Here is a 20,190-nt window from a genome sequence, read left to right as displayed (position 1 = left end):
AGGAAAGGGGGGGGGGGAGGGGGCGCCGCCCTCCTTCCTTGTCCAATTCGGACTTGGGGGGAGGGGCGCGCGGCTGCCCCTTGGCTGCCTCTCCTCTTCCTCCACTTGGGCCCATAAGGCCCAATAGCTTCCGGGGGGTTCCGGTAACCCCTCCGGTACTTCGGTAAAATCACTATTTCACCCGGAACACTTCCGATATCCAAACATAGGCTTCCAATATATCAATCTTCATGTCTCGACCATTTTGAGACTCCTCGTCATGTCCGTGATCACATCCGGGACTCCGAACAACCTTCGGTACATCAAAACACATAAAATCATAATAAAACTGTCATCATAACGTTAAGCGTGCGGATCCTATGGGTTCGAGAACTATGTAGACATGACTGAGACACATCTCCGGTCAATAACCAATAGCGGAACATGGATGCTCATATTGGCTCCTACATATTCTACGAAGATCTGTATCGGTCAAACCGCATAACAACATACGTTGTTCCCTTTGTCATCGGTATGTTACTTGCCCGAGATTCGATCGTCGGTATCTCAATACCTAGCTCAATCTCGTTACCGGCAAGTCTCTTTACTCGTTCCGTAATACATCATCCCGCAACTAACTCATTAGTTGCAATGCTTGCAAGGCTTATTGTGATGTGCATTACCGAGTGGGCCCAACGATACCTCTCCGACAATCGGAGTGACAAATCCTAATCTCGAAATACGCCAACCCAACAAGTACCTTTGGAGACACCTGTAGAGAACTTTTATAATCACCCAGTTACGTTGTGACGTTTGGTAGCACACAAAGTGTTCTTCCGGTAAACGGGAGTTGCATAATCTCATAGTCATAGGAACATGTATAAGTCATGAATAAAGCAATAGTAGAATACTAAACAATCGTGTGCTAAGCTAACGGAACGGGTCAAGTCAATCACATCATTCTACCAATGATGTGACCCCATTAATCAAATGACAACCCATGTCTATGGTTAGGAAACATAACAATCTTTGATCAACGAGCTAGTCAAGTAGAGGCATACTAGTGACAATCTGTTTGTCTATGTATTCACACATGTATTATGTTTCCGGTTAATACAATTCTAGCATGAATAATAAACATTTATCATGATATAAGGAAATTAATAATAACTTTATTATTGCCTCTAGGGCATATTTCCTCCAGTCTCCCACTTGCACTAGAGTCAATAATCTAGTTCACATCGCCATGTGATTTAATACCAATAGTTCACATCACCATGTGATTAGCACCCATAGTTCACATCGACATATGACCAACACCCAAAGGGTTTACTAGAGTCAATAATCTAGTTCACATCGTTATGTGATTAACACGCAAAGAGTACGAAAGTGTGATCATGTTTTGCTTGTGAGAGAAGTTTAGTCAACGGGTCTGCCACATTCAGATCCGTAAGTATTTTGCAAATTTCTATGTCGACAGTGCTCTGCACAGAGCTACTCTAGCTAATTGCTCCCATTTTTAATATGTATCCAGATTGAGATTTAGAGTCATCTGGATCAGTGTCAAAATTTGCATCGACGTAACCCTTTACGACGAACCTTTTTGTCGCCTCCATAATCGAGAAACATATCCTTATTCCACTAAGGATAATTTTGACTGCTGTCCAGTGATCTACTCCTAGATCACTATTGCACTCCCTTGCCAAAAACAGTGTAGGGTACACAATAGATCTGGTACACAGTATGGCATATTTTATAGAACCTATGGCCAAGGCATAGGGAATGCCTTTTATTCTCTTTCTATATTCTGCCTTGGTCGGCCTTTGAGTCTTACTCAGTTTCACACCTTGTAACATAGGCAAGAACTCTTTCTTTGACTGTTCCATTTTGAACTACTTCAAAATCTTGTCAAGGTATGTACTTATTGAAAAACTTATCAAGCGTCTTGATCTATCTCTATAGATCTTGATGCTCAATATGTAAGCAGCTTCACCAAGGTCTTTCTTTGAAAACTGCTTTCAAACACTCCTTTATGCTCTGCAGAGTAATTCTACATTATCTCTCAACAATATGTCATTCACATATACTTATTAGAAATGCTGTAGTGCTCCCACTCACTTTCTTGTAAATACATGCTTCACTGCAAGTCTGTATAAAACTATATGCTTTGATCAACTTATCAAAGCATATATTCCAACTCCGAGATGCTTGCACCAGTCCATAGATGGATCTATTTTGTTACCACCTTTAGGATTGACAAAACTTTCTTGTTGCATCATATACAACTTTTCTTTAATAAATCCATTAAGGAATGTAGATTTGTTTATCCATTTGCCAGATTTCATAAAATGTGGCAATTGCTAACATGATTCGGACAGACTTAAGCATAGATACGAGTGAGAAACTCTCATCGTAGTCAACACCTTGAACTTGTCGAAAACCTTTTGCGACAATTCTAGCTTTGTAGATAGTAACACTACTATCAGCGTCCGTCTTCCTCTTGAAGATCCATTTATTTTCTATGGCTTGTCGATCAACGGGCAAGTCAACCAAAGTCCACACTTTGTTCTCATACATGGATCCCATCTCAGATTTTATGGCCTCAAGCCATTTCGCGGAATCTAGGCTCACCATCGCTTCCTCATAGTTCGTAGGTTCATCATGATCTAGTAGCATGACTTCCAGAACAGGATTACCGTACCACTCTGGTGCGGATCTTACTCTGGTTGATCTACGAGGTTCAGTAGTAACTTGATCTGAAGTTCCATGATCATCATCATTAACTTCCTCACCAATTGGTGTAGGCGTCACAGAAACTGGTTTCTATGATGAACTACTTTCCAATAGAGGAGCAGGTATAGTTACCTCATCAAGTTCTACTTTCCTCCTATTGGAAATATGCCCTAGAGGCAATAATAAAATGGTTATTATTATATTTCATTGTTCATGATAATTGTCTATTGTTCATGCTATAATTGTGTTATCCGGAAATCATAATACATGTGTGAATACATAGACCACAACATGTCCCTAGTGAGCCTCTAGTTGCCTAGCTCGTTGATCAACAGATAGTCATGGTTTCCTGACTATGGACATTAGATGTCATTGATAACGGGATCACATCATTAGGAGAATGATGTGATGGACAAGACCCAATCTTAAGCATAGCACAAGATCATGTAGTTCGTCTCCTAGAGCTTTTCTAATGTCAAGTATCTTTTCCTTAGACCATGAGATTGTGCAACTCCCGGATACTGTAGGAACTCTTTGGGTGTCCAAACGTCACAACGTAACTGGGTGACTATAAAGGTGCACTACGGGTATCTCCGAAAGTGCCTATTGGGTTGGCACGAATCGAGACTGGGATTTGTCACGCCGCATGACGGAGAGGTATCTCTGGGCCCACTCGGTAAGACATCATCGTAATGAGCTCAATGTGACTAAGGGTTGGTCACGGGATGATGTGTTACGGAATGAGTAAAGTGACTTGCCGGTAACAAGATTGAACGAGGTATTGGGATACCGACGATCGAATCTCGGGCAAGTAATGTACCGATTGACAAAGGGAATTGTATACGGGATTGCTTGAATCCTCGACATCGTGGTTCATTCGATGAGATCATCGTGGAACATGTGGGAGCCAACATGGGTATCCAGATCCCGCTGTTGGTTATTGGCCGGAGAGTTGTCTCGGTCATGTCTGCATGGTTCCCGAACCTCTAGGGTCTACACACTTAAGGTTTGATGACGCTAGGGTTATTAGGAAGACTTGTATGTGATTACCGAATGTTGTTCGGAGTCCCAGATGAGATCCCAGACGTCACGAGGAGTTTCGGAATGGTCCGGAGGTGAAGATTCATATGTAGGAAGTTGTCATACGTGAAGGAAATATGCCCTAGAGGCAATAATAAAGTTATTATTTATTTCGAGATTCGGATTTGTCACTCAGAATGTCGGAGATGTATCTCTGGGCCCTCTCGGTAATGCACATCACTTAAGCCTTGCAAGCATTGCAACTAATGAGTTAGTTGCGGGATGATGTATTACAGAACGAGTAAAGAGACTTGCCGGTAACGAGATTGAACTAGGTATTGGATACCGACGATCGAATCTCGGGAAAGTAACATACCGATGACAAAGGGAACAACGTATGTAGTTATGCGGTCTGACCGATAAAGATCTTCGTAGAATATGTAGGAGCTAATATGGGCATCCAGGTCCCGCTATTGGTTATTGACCGGAGAGATGTCTCGGTCATGTCTACATTGTTATCGAACCGTAGGGTCCGCACGCTTAAAGTTACGATGACAGTTTCATTATGAGTTTATGTATTTTGATGTACCGAAGGTTGTTCGGAGTCCCGGATATGATCACGGACATAACGAGGAGTCTCGAAATGGTCGAGACATAAATATTGATATATTGGACGGCTATATTCGGACACCGGAAGTGTTCCGGGGAAGTTTCGGATAAAACCGGAGAACTGGGGGGTTACCGGAACCCCCCGGGGGGTTAATGGGCCTCATGGGCCTAAAGCGGAGAAGAGGAAAGGCATCCAGGGCAGGCCGCGCGCCCCCTCTCCCCCTAGTCCGAATTGGACAAGGAGGGAGGGGCAGCGCCCCCCCTTTCCTTCCTCTCCTCTCTCCCTTCCTTCCCCCTCTCCTACTTTGACAAGGAAAGGGAGGGGAGTCCTACTCCCGGTAGGAGTAGGACTCCTCCTGCGCGCCTCCTACTAGGGCCGGCCGCACCCCCCTTGGCTCCTTTATATACGGGGGCAAGGGGGCACCCTAGGAGAGAGAAGTTGATCTTCATGATCATTCCTTAGCCGTGTGCGGTGCCCCCCTCCACGATATTACACCTCGATCATATTGTAGCGGTGCTTAGGCGAAGGCCTGCGACGGTTAAACATCAAGATCGTCACCACGCCGTCGTGCTGACAAAACTCCTCCCCGAAGCTTTGCTGGATCGGAGCCCGGGGTGCGTCATCGAGCTGTACGTGTGTTAAGAACTCAGAGGTGCCGGAGTAACGGTGCTTGGATCGGTTGGACCGGGAAGACGTACGACTACTTCCTCTATGTTGCGTCAACGCTTCCGCTTCGGTCTACGAGGGTACGTAGAGAACACTCTCCCCTCTCGTTGCTATGCATCACCATGATCTTGCGTGTGCGTAGGAAAATTTTGAAATTACTACGTTCCCCAACAGTGGCATCCGAGCCTAGGTTTTATGGTTTGATGTTATTTCACGAGTAGAACACAAGTGAGTTGTGGGCGATATAAGTCATACTGCCTACCAGCATGTCATACTTTGGTTCGGCGGTATTGTTGGATGAAGCGGCCCGAACCGACATTACGCGTACGCTTACGCGAGACCGGTTCTCCCGACGTGCTTTGCACATAGGTGGCTTGCGGGTGACTGTTTCTCCAACTTTAGTTGAACCAAGTGTGGCTACGCCCGGTCCTTGCGAAGGTTAAAACGACATCAACTTGACAAACTATCGTTGTGGTTTTGATGCGTAGGTAAGATTGGTTCTTGCTTAAGCCCGTAGCAGCCACGTAAAACTTGCAACAACAAAGTAGAGGACGTCTAACTTGTTTTTGCAGGGCATGTTGTGATGTGATATGGTCAAAACGTGATGAGATATAAGTTGTTGTATGAGATGATCATGTTTTGTTGAAGTTATCGGCAACTGGCAAAAGCCCTATGGTTGTCTCTTTATTGCATAAGATGCAAGCGCCAAATAATTGCTTTACTTTATCGCTATGCGATAGCAATAGTTGCAAGAGCAATAGTTGGCGAGACGACCATGTGACGACATATTGATATAGATCAAGATGATGGAGATCATGGTGTCATGCCGGTGATGATGGAAATCATGACGATGCTTTGGAGATGGAGATCAAAGGCACAAGATGATGATGACCATATCATGTCACATATTTTGATTTCATGTGATGTTTATCTTTTATGCATCTTATCTTGCTTTGATTGACGGTAGCATTATAAGATGATTCCTCACTAAATTTCAAGATAAAAGTGTTCTCCCTGAGTATGCACTGTTGCCAAAGTTCGTCGTGCCCAGACACCACGTGATGATCGGGTGTGATAAGCTCTACGTCCATCTACAACGGATGCAAGCCAATTTTGCACACGCAGAACACTCAGGTTAAACTTGACGAGCCTAGCATATGCAGATATGGCCTCGGAACACTGAGACCGAAAGGTCGAGCGTGAATCATATAGTAGATATGATCAACATAGTGATGTTCACCATTGAAAGCTACTCCATTTCACGTGATGATCGGTTATGGTTTAGTTGATTTGGATCACGTGATCACTTAGAGGATTAGAGGGATGTCTATCTAAGTGGGAGTTCTTAAGTAATATGATTAATTGAACTTTAATTTATCATGAACTTAGTCCTGGTAGTATTAGCATATCTATGTTGTAGATCAATAGCTCGCGTTGTTGCTTTCATATGTTTATTTTGATATGTTCCTAGAGAAAAATTGTGTTGAAAGATGTTAGTAGCAATGATGCGGATTGGATCCGTGATCTGAGGTTTATCCTCATTGCTACACAGAAGAATTATGTCCCTGATACACCACTAGGTGACAGACCTATTGCAGGAGCAGATGCAGACGTTATGAATGTTTGGCTAGCTCAATATGATGACTACTTGATAGTTTAGTGCACCATGCTTAACGGCTTAGAATCGGGACTTCAAAGACGTTTTGAACGTCATGGACCATATGAGATGTTCTAGGAGTTGAAGTTAATATTTCAAGCAAATACCCGAGTTGAGAAATATGAAGTCTCCAACAAGTTCTATAGCTAAAAGATGGAGGAGAATAGCTCAAGCAGTGAGCATGTGCTCAGATTGTCTGGGTACTACAATCACTTGAATCAAGTGGGAGTTAATCTTCCAGATAAAATAGTGATTAACAGAATTCTCTAGTCACCATCACCAAGTTAGTAGAACTTCGTGATGAACTATAATATGCAAGGGATAACCGAAACAATTCCCAAGCTCTTCGTGATGCTGAAATCGACGAAGGTAGAAATCAAGAAAAACATCAAGTGTTGATGGTTAACAAGACCACTAGTTTCAAGAAAAGGGCAAAGGGAAGAAGGGGAACTTCAAGAAGAACAACAAGCAAGTTGCTGCTCAAGTGAAGAAGCCCAAGTCTGGTCCTAAGCCTGAGACTAAGTGCTTCTACTGCAAAGGGACTGGTCACTGGAAGCAGAACTGCCCCAAGTATTTGGCGGATAAGAAGGATGGCAAAGTGAACAAAAGTATATTTGATATACATGTTATTGATGTGTACTTTACTAGTGTTTATTGTTGGGGAACGTAGTGATTTCAAAAAATTTCCTATGCACACGCAAGATCATGGTGATGCATAGCAACGAGATGGGAGAGTGTTGTCTACGTACCCTCGTGGACCGAAGCGGAAGCGTTGACGCAACGTAGAGGAAGTAGTCGTACGTCTTCCCAGTCCAACCGATCCAAGCACCGTTACTCCGGCACCTCCGAGTTCTTGGCACACGTTCAGCTCGATGACGCTCCCCGGGCTCCCATCCAGCAAAGCTTCGGGGAGGAGTTCTGTCAGCATGACGGCGTGGTGACGATCTTGATGTTCAGCCGTCGCAGGGCTTCGCCTAAGCAGCGCTACAATATGACCGAGGTGTAATATCGTGGAGGGGGGCACTGCACATGGCTAAGGAACGATCACGAAGATCAACTTGTGTGTCCTAGGGTGCCCCCTGCCCCCGTATATAAAGGAGCCAAGGGGGGTGCGGCCGGCCCTAGTAGGAGGCGCGCAGGAGGAGTCCTACTCCTACCGGGAGTAGGACTCCCCTCCCTTTCCTTGTCCAAGTAGGAGAGGGGGAAGGAAGGGAGAGAAGAGAGGAAGGAAAAAGGGCGCCCATCCCTCCTTGTCCAATTCGGACTAGGGGGAGAGAGGGCGCGCGCCTTGCCCTGACTGCCTTTCCTCTTCTCCACTTTAGGCCCATGAGGCCCATTAACCCCCCGGGGGATTCCGGTAACCCCCCGGTTCTCCGGTTTTATCCGAAACTTCCCCGGAACACTTCTGGTGTCCGAATATAGCCGTCCAATATATGAATCTTTATGTCTCGACTATTTTGAGACTCCTCGTTATGTCCGTGATCATATCCGGGACTCCGGACAACCTTCGGTACATCAAAATACATAAACTCATAATATAACTGTCATCGAAACCTTAAGCGTGCGGACCCTACGGTTCGAGAACAATGTAGACATGACCGAGACACGTCTCCGGTCAATAACCAATAGCGGGACCTGGATGCCCATATTGGCTCCTACATATTCTACAAAGATCTTTATCGGTCAGACCGCATAACAACATACGTTGTTCCCTTTGTCATCGGTATGTTACTTGCCTGAGATTCGATCGTCGGTATCCAATACCTAGTTCAATCTCGTTACCGGCAAGTCTCTTTACTCGTTCCGTAATACATCATCCTGCAACTAACTCATTAGTTGCAATGCTTGCAAGGGTTAAGTGATGTGCATTACCGAGAGGGCCCAGAGATACCTCTCCGACATTCGGAGTGACAAATCCTAATCTCGAAATACGCCAACCCAACATGTACCTTTGGAGACACCTGTAGAGCTCCCTTATAATCACCCAGTTACGTTGTGATGTTTGGTAGCACACAAAGTGTTCCTCCGGCAAACGGGAGTTGCATAATCTCATAGTCATAGGAACATGTATAACTCATGAAGAAAGCAATAGCAACATACTAAACGATCGGGTGCTAAGCTAATGGAATGGGTCATGTCAATCAGATCATTCAACTAATGATGTGATCCCGTTAATCAAATAACAACTCTTTGTCCATGGTTAGGAAACATAACCATCTTTGATTAACGAGCTAGTCAAGTAGAGGCATACTAGTGACACTCTGTTTGTCTATGTATTCACACATGTATTATGTTTCCGATTAATACAATTCTAGCATGAATAATAAACATTTATCATGATATAAGGAAATAAATAATAACTTTATTATTGCCTCTAGGGCATATTTCCTTCAGTCTCCCACTTGCACTAGAGTCAATAATCTAGATCACATTGCCATGTGATTTAACATCAATGGTTCACATCTTTATGTGATTGGTTCACATCTCCATGTGACTAACACCCAAAGGGTTTACTAGATTCAATAATCTAGTTCACATCGCTATGTGATTAAGACCCAAAAAGTGATCATGTTTTGCTTGTGAGAGAAGTTTAGTCAACGGGTCTGCCACATTCAGATCCGCATGTATTTTGCAAATTTCTATGTCAACAATGCTCTGCATGGAGCTACTCTAGCTAATTGCTCCCACTTTCAATATGTATCCAGATTGAGACTTAGAGTCATCTGGATCAGTGTCAAAACTTGCATCGACGCAACCCTTTACGACGAACCTTTTGTCACCTCCGTAATCGAGAAACATATCTTTATTCCAGTAAGGATAATTTTGACCGCTGTCCATTGATCTACTCCTAGATCACTATTGTACTCCCTCTCTTAACACAGTGTATGGTATACAATAGATCTGGTACACAACATGACATACTTTATAGAACCTATGACTGAGGCATAGGGAATGACTTTCATTCTCTTTCTATCTTCTGCCGTGGTCGGGCTTTGAGTCTTACTCAACTTCACACCTTGTAACATAGGCAAGAAACTTTTTCTTTGACTGTTCCATTTTGAACTACTTCAAAATCTTGTCAAGGTATGTACTCATTGAAAAAACTTATCAAGCGTCTTGATCTATCTCTATAGATCTTGATACTCAATATGTAAGCAGCTTCACCGAGGTCTTTCTTTGAAAAACTCCTTCCAAACACTCCTTTATGCTTTGCAGAATTCTACATTATTTCCGATCAACAATATGTCATTCACATATACTTATCAGAAATGTTGTAGTGCTCCCACTCACTTTCTTGTAAATACAGGCTTCACCACAAGTCTGTATAAAACTATATGCTTTGATCAACTTATCAAAGCGTATATTCCAACTCCGAGATGCTTGCACCAGTCCATAGATGGATTGCTGGAGCTTGCATATTTTGTTAGCACCTTTAGGATTGACAAAACCATCTTGTTGCATCACATACAACTCTTCTTTAATAAATCCATTAAGAAATGCATTTTTGTTTATCCATTTGCCAGATTTCATAAAATGCGGCAATTGCTAACATGATTCGGACAGACTTAAGCATAGATACGAGTGAGAAACTCTCATCGTAGTCAACACCTTGAACTTGTCGAAAACCTTTTGCGACAATTCTAGCTTTGTAGATAGTAACACTACTATCAACGTCCGTCTTCCTCTTGAAGATCCATTTATTTTCTATGGCTTGCCGGTCATCGGGCAAGTCAACCAAAGTCCACACTTTGTTCTCATACATGGATCCCATCTCAGATTTCATGGCCTCAAACCATTTCGCGGAATCTGGGCTCATCATCGCTTCCTCATAGTTCATAGGTTCGTCATGGTCAAGTAACATGACCTCCAGAATAGGATTACCGTACCACTCTGGTGCGGATCTCACTCTGGTTTACCTACGAGATTCGGTAGTAACTTGATTTGAAGTTACATGATCATCATCATTAGCTTCCTCACTAATTGGTGTAGTAGTCACAGGAACAGATTTCCGTGATGAACTATTTTCCAATAAGGGAGAAGGTACAATTACCTTATCAAGTTTTCTACTTTCCTCCCACTCACTTCTTTCGAGAGAAACTCCTTCTCTAGAAAGGATCCATTCTCAGCAACGAATATCTTGCCTTCGGATCTGTGATAGAAGGTGTACCCAACTGACTCCTTTGGGTATTCTATGAAGACACATTTCACCGATTTGGGTTTGAGTTTATCAGGATGAAACTTTTTCACATAAGCATCGCAGCCCCAAACTTTGAGAAACGACAACTTTGGTTTCTTGGCAAACCACAGTTCACACGGTGTCATCTCAACGGATTTAGATGGTGCCCTATTTAACGTGAATGCAGCAGTCTCTAATGCATAACCCCGAAACGATAGTGGTAGATCGGTAAGAGACATCATAGATCGCACTATATCTAATAAAGTACGGTTATGACGTTCGGACACACCATTACACTATGGTGTTCCAGGTGGCGTGAGTAGTGAAACTATTTCACATTGTTTTAATTGAAGGCCAAACTCGTAACTCAAATATTTTACCTCTGCGATCATATCGTAGAAACTTTTATTTTCTTGTCACGATGATTTTCCACTTCACTCTGAAATTCTTTGAACTGTTCAAATGTTTCAGACTTATGTTTCATCAAGTAGATATACCCATATCTGCTCAAATCATCTGTGAAGGCCAGAAAATAACGATACCCGCCGCGAGCCTTAACACTCATCGGATCACATACATCAGTATGTATTATTTCCAATAAGTCAGTTGCTCGCTCCATTGTTCCGGAGAACAGAGTCTTAGTCATCTTGCCCATGAGGCATGGTTCGCAAGCATCAAGTGATTCATAATCAAGTGATTCCAAAAGCCCATCAGCATGGAGTTTCTTCATGCGCTTTACACCAATATGACCTAAACAGCAGTGCCACAAATAAGTTGCACTATCATTATTAACTTTGCATATTTTGGTTTCTATATTATGAATATGTGTATCACTATGATCGAGATTCAATGAACCATTTTCATTGGGTGTGTAATCATATAAGGTTTTATTCATGTAAACAGAACAACAATTGTTCTCTAACTTAAATGAATAACCGTATTGCAATAAACATGATCATATCATATTCATTCCCAACGCAAACACCAAATAACACTTATTTAGGTTTAACACTAATCCCGAAAGTATAGGGAGTGTGTGATGATGATCATATCAATCTTGGAACTATTTCCAACACTCATCGTCACTTCACCCTTAACTAGTTTCTGTTCATTCTGCAACTCCCGTTTCGAGTTACTATTCTTAGCAACTGAACCAGTATCAAATACTGAGGGGTTGCTATAAACACTAGTAAAGTACACATCAATAACATGTATATCAAATATACTTTTGTTCAATTTGCCATCCTTCTTATCCACCAAATACATGGGGCAGTTCCGCTTCCAGTGACCAGTCCCTTTGCAGTAGAAGCACTTAGTCTCATGCTTAGGACCAGACTTGGGCTTCTTCACTTGAGCTGCAACTTGCTTGCCATTCTTCTTGAAGTTCCCCTTCTTGAAACTAGTGGTCTTGTCTATCATCAACACTTGATGTTTTTCTTGATTTCTACCTTCGTCGATTTCATCATCATGAAAAGCTCAGGAGTCCTTTTCGTCATCCCTTGCATACTATAGTTCATCACGAAGTTCTACTAACTTGGTGATGGTGACTAGAGAATTCTGTCAATCAGTATCTTATTTGGAAGATTAACTCCCACTTGATTCAAGCGATTGTATTACCCAGACAATCTGAGCACATGCTCACTAGTTGAGCGATTCTCCTCCATCTTTTAGCTATAGAACTTGTTGGAGACTTCATATCTCTTAACTCGGGTATTTGCTTGAAATATTAACTTCAACTCCTAGAACATCTCATATGGTCCATGACGTTCAAAACGTCTTTGAAGTCCTGATTCTAAGCCGTTAAGCATGGTGCACTAAACTATCAAGTAGTCATCATATTGAGCTAGCCAAATGTTCATAACGTCTGCATCTGCTCCTGCAATAGGTCTGTCACCTAGCGGTGTATCAGGGACATAATTCTTCTGTGTAGCAATGAGGATAAACCTCAGATCACGGATCCAATCCGCATCATTGCTACTAACATCTTTCAACACAATTTTTCTCTAGGAACATATCAAAATAAACATATGAAAGCAACAACGCGAGCTATTAATCTAAAACATAGGTATGCTAATACTACCAGGACTAAGTTCATGATAAATTAAAGTTCAATTAATCATATTACTTAAGAACTCCCACTTAGATAGACATCCCTCTAATCCTCTAAGTGATCACGTGATCCAAATCAACTAAACCATAACCGATCATCACGTGAAATGGAGTAGCTTTCAATGGTGAACATCACTATGTTGATCATATCTACTATATGATTCACGCTCGACCTTTCGGTCTCAGTGTTCCGAGGCCATATCTGCATATGCTAGGCTCGTCAAGTTTAACCTGAGTATTCTGCGTGTGCAAAACTGGCCTGCACCCGTTGTAGATGGACGTAGAGCTTATCACACCCGATCATCACGTGGTGTCTGGGCACGACGAACTTTGGCAACGGTGCATACTCAGGGAGAACACTTTTATCTTGAAATTTAGTGAGGAATCATCTTATAATGCTACTGTCAATCAAAGCAAGATAAGATGCATAAAAGATAAACATCACATGCAATCAAAATATGTGACATGATATGGCCATCATCATCTTGTGCCTTTGATCTCCATCTCCAAAGCATCGTCATGATTTCCATCGGCACCGGCATGACACCATGATCTCCATCATCTTGATCTATATCAATATGTCGTCACGTGGTTGTCTCGCCAACTATTGCTCTTGCAACTATTGCTATCGCATAGCGATAAAGTAAAGCAATTATTTGGCGCTTGCATCTTATGCAATAAAGAGACAACCATAAGGCTTTTGCCAGTTGCTGATAACTTCAACAAAACATGATCATCTCATACAACAACTTATATCTCATCATGCTTTGACCATATCACATCACAACATGCCCTGCAAAAACAAGTTAGATGTCCTCTACTTTGTTGTTGCAAATTTTACGTGGCTGCTACGGGCTTAAGCAAGAACCAATCTTACCTACGCATCAAAACCACAACGGTAGTTTGTCAAGTTGATGCCGTTTTAACCTTCGCAAGGACCGGGCGTAGCCACACTCGGTTCAACTAAAGTTGGAGAAACAGTCACCCGCAAGACACCTATGTGCAAAGCACGTCGGGAGAACCGATCTCGCGTAAGCGTATGCGTAATGTCGGTCCGGGCCGCTTCATCCAACAATACCGCCGAACCAAAGTATGACATGTTGGTAGGAAGTATGACTTATATCGCCCACAACTCACTTGTGTTCTACTCGTGCATATAACATCAAACCATAAAACCCAGGCTCGGATGCCACTGTTGGGGAACGTAGTAATTTCAAAAAAATTCCTATGCACACGCAAGATCATGGTGATGCATAGCAACGAGATGGGAGAGTGTTGTCTACGTACCCTTGTAGACCGAAGAGGAAGCATTGACGCAACATAGAGGAAGTAGTCGTACGTCTTCCCGGTCCAACCGATCCAAGCACCGTTACTCTGGCACCTCCGAGTTCTTGGCACACGTTCAGCTCGATGACGCTCCCCGGGCTCCGATCCAGCAAAGCTTCGGGGAGGAGTTCCGTCAGCACGACGGCGTGGTGACAATCTTGATGTTCAACCGTCGCAGGGCTTTGGCTAAGCACCGCTACAATATGACCAAGGTGTAATATCATGGAGGGGGGCACCGCACACGGCTAAGGAACGATCATGAAGATCAACTTGTGTGTCCTAGGGTGCCCCCTGCCCCCGTATATAAAGGAGACAAGGGGGGGGGGGGTGCGGCCGGCCCTAGTAGGAGGCGCGCAGGAGGAGTGCTACTCCTACCGGGAGTAGGACTCCCCTCCCTTTCCTTGTCCAAGTAGGAGAGGGGGAAGGAAGGGAGAGAAGAGAGGAAGGAAAAAGGGGGGGCGCCGCCCCTCCCTCCTTGTCCAATTCGGACTAGGGGGAGAGGGGGCCCGCGCCTTGCCCTGGCTGCCTTTCCTCTTCTCCACTTTAGGCCCATGAGGCCCATTAACCCCCCGGGGGGTTCCGGTAACCCCCTGGTTCTCCGATTTTATCCGAAACTTCCCCGGAACACTTCCGGTGTCCGAATATAGCCGTCCAATATATCAATCTTTATGTCTCGACCATTTCGAGACTCCTCGTTATGTCCGTGATCATATCCGGGACTCCGAACAACCTTCGGTACATCAAAATACATAAACTCATAATATAACTGTCGTCGAAACCTTAAGCGTGCCGACCCTACGGTTCGAGAACAATGTAGACATGACCGAGACACGTCTCCGGTAAATAACCAATAGCGGGACCTGGATGCCCATATTGGCTCCTACATATTCTACGAAGATCTTTATCGGTCAGACCGCATAACAACATACGTTGTTCCCTTTGTCATCGGTATGTTACTTGCCTGAGATTCGATCGTCGGTATCCAATACCTAGTTCAATCTCGTTACCGGCAAGTCTCTTTACTCGTTCCGTAATACATCATCCCGCAACTAACTCATTAGTTGCAATGCTTGCAAGGCTTAAGTAATGTGCATTACCGAGAGGGCCCAGAGATACCTCTCCGATATTCGGAGTGACAAATCCTAATCTCGAAATACGCCAACCCAACATGTACCTTTGGAGACACCTGTAGAGCTCCTTTATAATCACCCAGTTACGTTGTGACATTTGGTAGCACACTAAGTGTTCCTCCGGCAAACGGGAGTTGCATAATCTCATAGTCATAGGAACATGTCTAAGTCATGAAGAAAGCAATAGCAACATACTAAACGATCGGGTGCTAAGCTAATGGAATGGGTCATGTCAATCAGATCATTCAACTAATGATGTGATCCTGTTAATCAAATAACAACTCTTTGTCCATGGTTAGGAAACATAACCATCTTTGATTAACGAGCTAGTCAAGTAGAGGCATACTAGTGACACTCTGTTTGTCTATGTATTCACACATGTATTATGTTTCCGATTAATACAATTCTAGCATGAATAATAAACATTTATCATGATATAAGGAAATAAATAATGACTTTATTATTGCCTCTAGGGCATATTTCCTTCATTTATAGCAACCCCTCAGTATTTGATACTGGATCAGTTGCTAAGAGTAGTAACTCAAAACAGGAGTTGCAGAATAAACAGAGACTAGTTAAGGGTGAAGTGACGATGTGTGTTGGAAGTAGTTCCAAGATTGATATGATCATCATCGCACACTCCCCTATACTTTCGGGATTAGTGTTGAACCTAAATAAGTGTTATTTGGTTTTTGTGTTGAGCATGAATATGATTTGATCATGTTTATTGCAATACGGTTATTCATTAAAGTCAGAGAATAGTTGTTGTTCTGTTTACATGAATAAAACCTTCGATGGTCATACACCCAATGAAACAAGTTCGTTGGATCTCGATCATAGTGATACACATATTCATAATATTGAAACCCAAAGATGCAAAGTTAATAATGATAGTGCAACTTATTTGTGGCACTGCCGTTTAAGTCATATTGGTGTAAAGCGCATGAAGAAACTCCATGCTGATGGGCTTTTGGAATCACTTGATTATGAATCACTTGATGCTTGCAAACCATGCCTTATGGGCAAGATGACTAAAACACCGTTCTCTGGAACAATGAAGCAAGAAACAGATTTGTTGGAAATCATACATACTGATGTATGTGGTCCGATGAATATTAAGGCTTACAACAGGTATCATTATTTTCTGACCTTCACAGATGATTTGAGAAGATATGGGGATATCTACTTGATGAAACATAAGTCTGAAACATTTGAACAGTTCAAAGAATTTCAGAGTGAAGTGGAAAATCATCGTGACAAGAAAATAAAAGTTTCTACGATATGATCGCAGAGGTAAAATATTTGAGTTACGAGTTTGGCCTTCAATTAAAACAATGTGAAATAGTTTCACTACTCACGCCACCTGGAACACCATAGTGTAATGGTGTGTCCGAATGTCATAACCGTACTTTATTAGATATAGTGCGATCTATGATGTCTCTTACCGATCTACCACTATCGTTTTGGGGTTATGCTTTAGAGACAGCCGCATTCACGTTAAATAGGGCACCATCGAAATCCGTTGAGACGACGCCTTATGAACTATGGTTTGGAAAGAAACCAAAGTTGTCGTTTCTTAAAGTTTGGGGCTGCGATGCTTATGTGAAAAAACTTCAACCTGATAAGCTCGAACCCAAATCGGAGAAATGTGTCTTCATAGGATACCCAAAGGAGACTGTTGGGTACACCTTCTATCACAGATCCGAAGGCAAGTCATTCGTTGCTAAGAATGGATCCTTTCTAGAGAAGGAGTTTCTCTCGAAAGAAGTGAGTGGGAGGAAAGTAGAACTTGATGAGGTAACTGTACCTGCTCCCTTATTGGAAAGTAGTTCATCATAGAAACCGGTTTCTGCGATACCTACACCAATTAGTGAGGAATTTAATGATGATGATCATGAAATTTCAGATCAAGTTACTACCGAGCCTCGTAGATTAACCAGAGTAAGATCCGCACCAGAGTGGTACGGTAATCCTGTTCTGGAAGTCATGCTACTAGATCATGATGAACCTATGAACTATGAAGAAGCGATGGTGAGCCCGGATTCCGCAAAATGGCTTGAAGCCATGAAATCTGAGATGGGATCCATGTATGAGAACAAAGTATGGACTTTGGTTGACTTGCCCGATGATCGGCAAGCAATTGAGAATAAATGGATTTTCAAGAAGAAGACTGACGCTGACGGTAATATTACTATCTACAAAGCTCGACTTGTCGCAAAAGGGTTTCGGCAAGTTCAAGGGTTTGACTACGATGAGACCTTCTCACCCATAGCGATGCTTAAGTCTGTCCGAATCATGTTAGCAATTGCCGCATTTTATGATTATGGAATTTGGCAGATGGATGTAAAAACTGCATTCCTGGATGGATTTCTGGAAGAAGAGTTGTATATGATGCAACCGAAAGGTTTTGTCGATCCAAAGAGAGCTAACAAAGTGTACAAGCTCCAGCGATCCATTTATGGACTGGTGCAAGCCTCTCGGAGTTGGAATAAACGCTTTGATAATGTGATCAAAGCATTTGGTTTTATACAGACTTTCGGAGAAGCCTGTATTTACAAGAAAGTGAGTGGGAGCTCTGTAGCATTTCTGATATTATATGTGGATGACATATTACTGATTGGAAATGATATAGAATTTCTGGATGGCATAAAGGGATACTTGAATAAGAGTTTTTCAATGAAAGACCTCGGTGAAGCTGCTTACATATTAGGCATAAAGATCTATAGAGATAGATCAAGACGCTTAATTGGACTTTCACAAAGCACATACCTTGACAAGATTTTGAAGAAGTTTAAAATGGATCAAGCAAAGAAAGGGTTCTTGCCTGTGTTACAAGGTGTGAAGTTGAGTCAGACTCAAAGCCCGACCACGGAAGAAGATAGAAAGAGAATGAAAGTCATTCCCTATGCCTCAGTCATAGGTTCTATAAAGTATGCCATGCTGTGTACCAGATCTATTGTATACCATACACTGTGTTAAGAGAGGGAGTACAATAGTGATCTAGGAGTAGATCAATGGACAGCAGTCAAAATTATCCTTACTGGAATAAGGATATGTTTCTCGATTACAGAGGTGACAAAAGGTTCGTCATAAAGGGTTACGTCGATGCAAGTTTTGACACTGATCCAGATGACTCTAAGTCTCAATCTGGATACATATTGAAAGTGGGAGCAATTAGCTAGAGTAGCTCCATGCAGAGCATTGTTGACATAGAAATTTGCAAAATACATGCGGATCTGAATGTGGCAGACCCGTTGACTAAACTTCTCTCACAAGCAAAACATGATCACTTTTTGGGTCTTAATCACATAGCGATGTGAACTAGATTATTGAATCTAGCAAACCTTTTGGGTGTTAGTCACATGGAGATGTGAACCAATCACATAAAGATGTGAACTATTGATGTTAAATCACATGGCGATGTGATCTAGATTATTGACTCTAGTGCAAGTGGGAGACTGAAGGAAATATGCCCTAGAGGCAATAATAAAGTTATTATTTATTTCCTTATATCATGATAAATGTTTATTATTCATGCTAGAATTGTATTAACCGGAAACATAATACATGTGTGAATACATAGACAAACAGAGTGTCACTAGTATGCCTTTACTTGACTAGCTCGTTAATCAAAGATGGTTATGTTTCCTAACCATAAACAAAGAGTTGTTATTTGATTAACGGGATCACATCATTAGTTGAATGATCTGATTGACATGACCCATTCCATTAGCTTAGCACCCGATCGTTTAGTATATTGCTACTGCTTTCTTCATGACTTATACATGTTCCTATGACTATGAGATTATGTAACTCCCGTGTGCCGGAGGAACACTTTGTGTGCTACCAAACATCACAACGTAACTGGGTGATTATAAAGGTGCTCTACAGGTGTCTCCAAAGGTACATGTTGGGTTGACGTATTTCGAGATTAGGATTTGTCACTCCGATCGTCGGAGAGGTATCTCTGGGCCCTCTCGGTAATGCACATCACTTAAGCCTTGCAAGCATTGCAACTAATGAGTTAGTTGCGAGATGATGTATTACAGAACGAGTAAAGAGAATTGTCGGTAACGAGATTGAACTAGGTATTGGATACCGACGATCGAATCTCGGGCAAGTAACATACCGATGACAAAGGGAACAACGTATGTAGTTATGCGGTCTGACCGATAAAGATCTTCGTATAATATGTAGGAGCTAATATGGGCATCCAGGTCCCGCTATTGGTTATTGACCGGAGACATGTCTCGGTCATGTCTACATTGTTCTCGAACCGTAGGGTCCGCACGCTTAAAGTTACGATGACAGTTTCATTATGAGTTTATGTATTTTGATGTACCTAAGGTTGTTCGGAGTCCCGGATATGATCACGGACATAACGGGGAGTCTCGAAATGGTCGAGACATAAAGATTGATATATTGGACGGCTATATTCGGACACCGGAAGTGTTCCGGGGAAGTTTCGGATAAAACCGGAGAACCGGGGGGTTACCGGAACCCCCTGGGGGGTTAATGGGCCTCATGGGCCTAAAGTGTAGAAGAGGAAAGGCAGCCAGGGCAGGTCGCGCGCCCCCTCTCCCCCTAGTCCGAATTGGACAAGGAGGGAGGGGCGGCGCCCCCCTTTCCTTCCTCTCCTCTCTCCCTTCCTTCCCCCTCTCCTACTTGGACAAGGAAAGGGAGGGGAGTCCTACTCCCGGTAGGAGTAGGACTCCTCCTGCGCGCCTCCTACTAGGGCCGGCCGTACCCCCCTTGGCTCCTTTATATACGGGGGCAGGGGGGC

Source organism: Triticum aestivum, chromosome 7A (genome assembly GCF_018294505.1).
Source record: "Triticum aestivum cultivar Chinese Spring chromosome 7A, IWGSC CS RefSeq v2.1, whole genome shotgun sequence".
Taxonomy (NCBI): Eukaryota; Viridiplantae; Streptophyta; class Magnoliopsida; order Poales; family Poaceae; genus Triticum; species Triticum aestivum.
The sequence above is the reverse complement of the archived record's forward strand: the minus strand, read 5'-3'. Positions refer to the sequence as shown.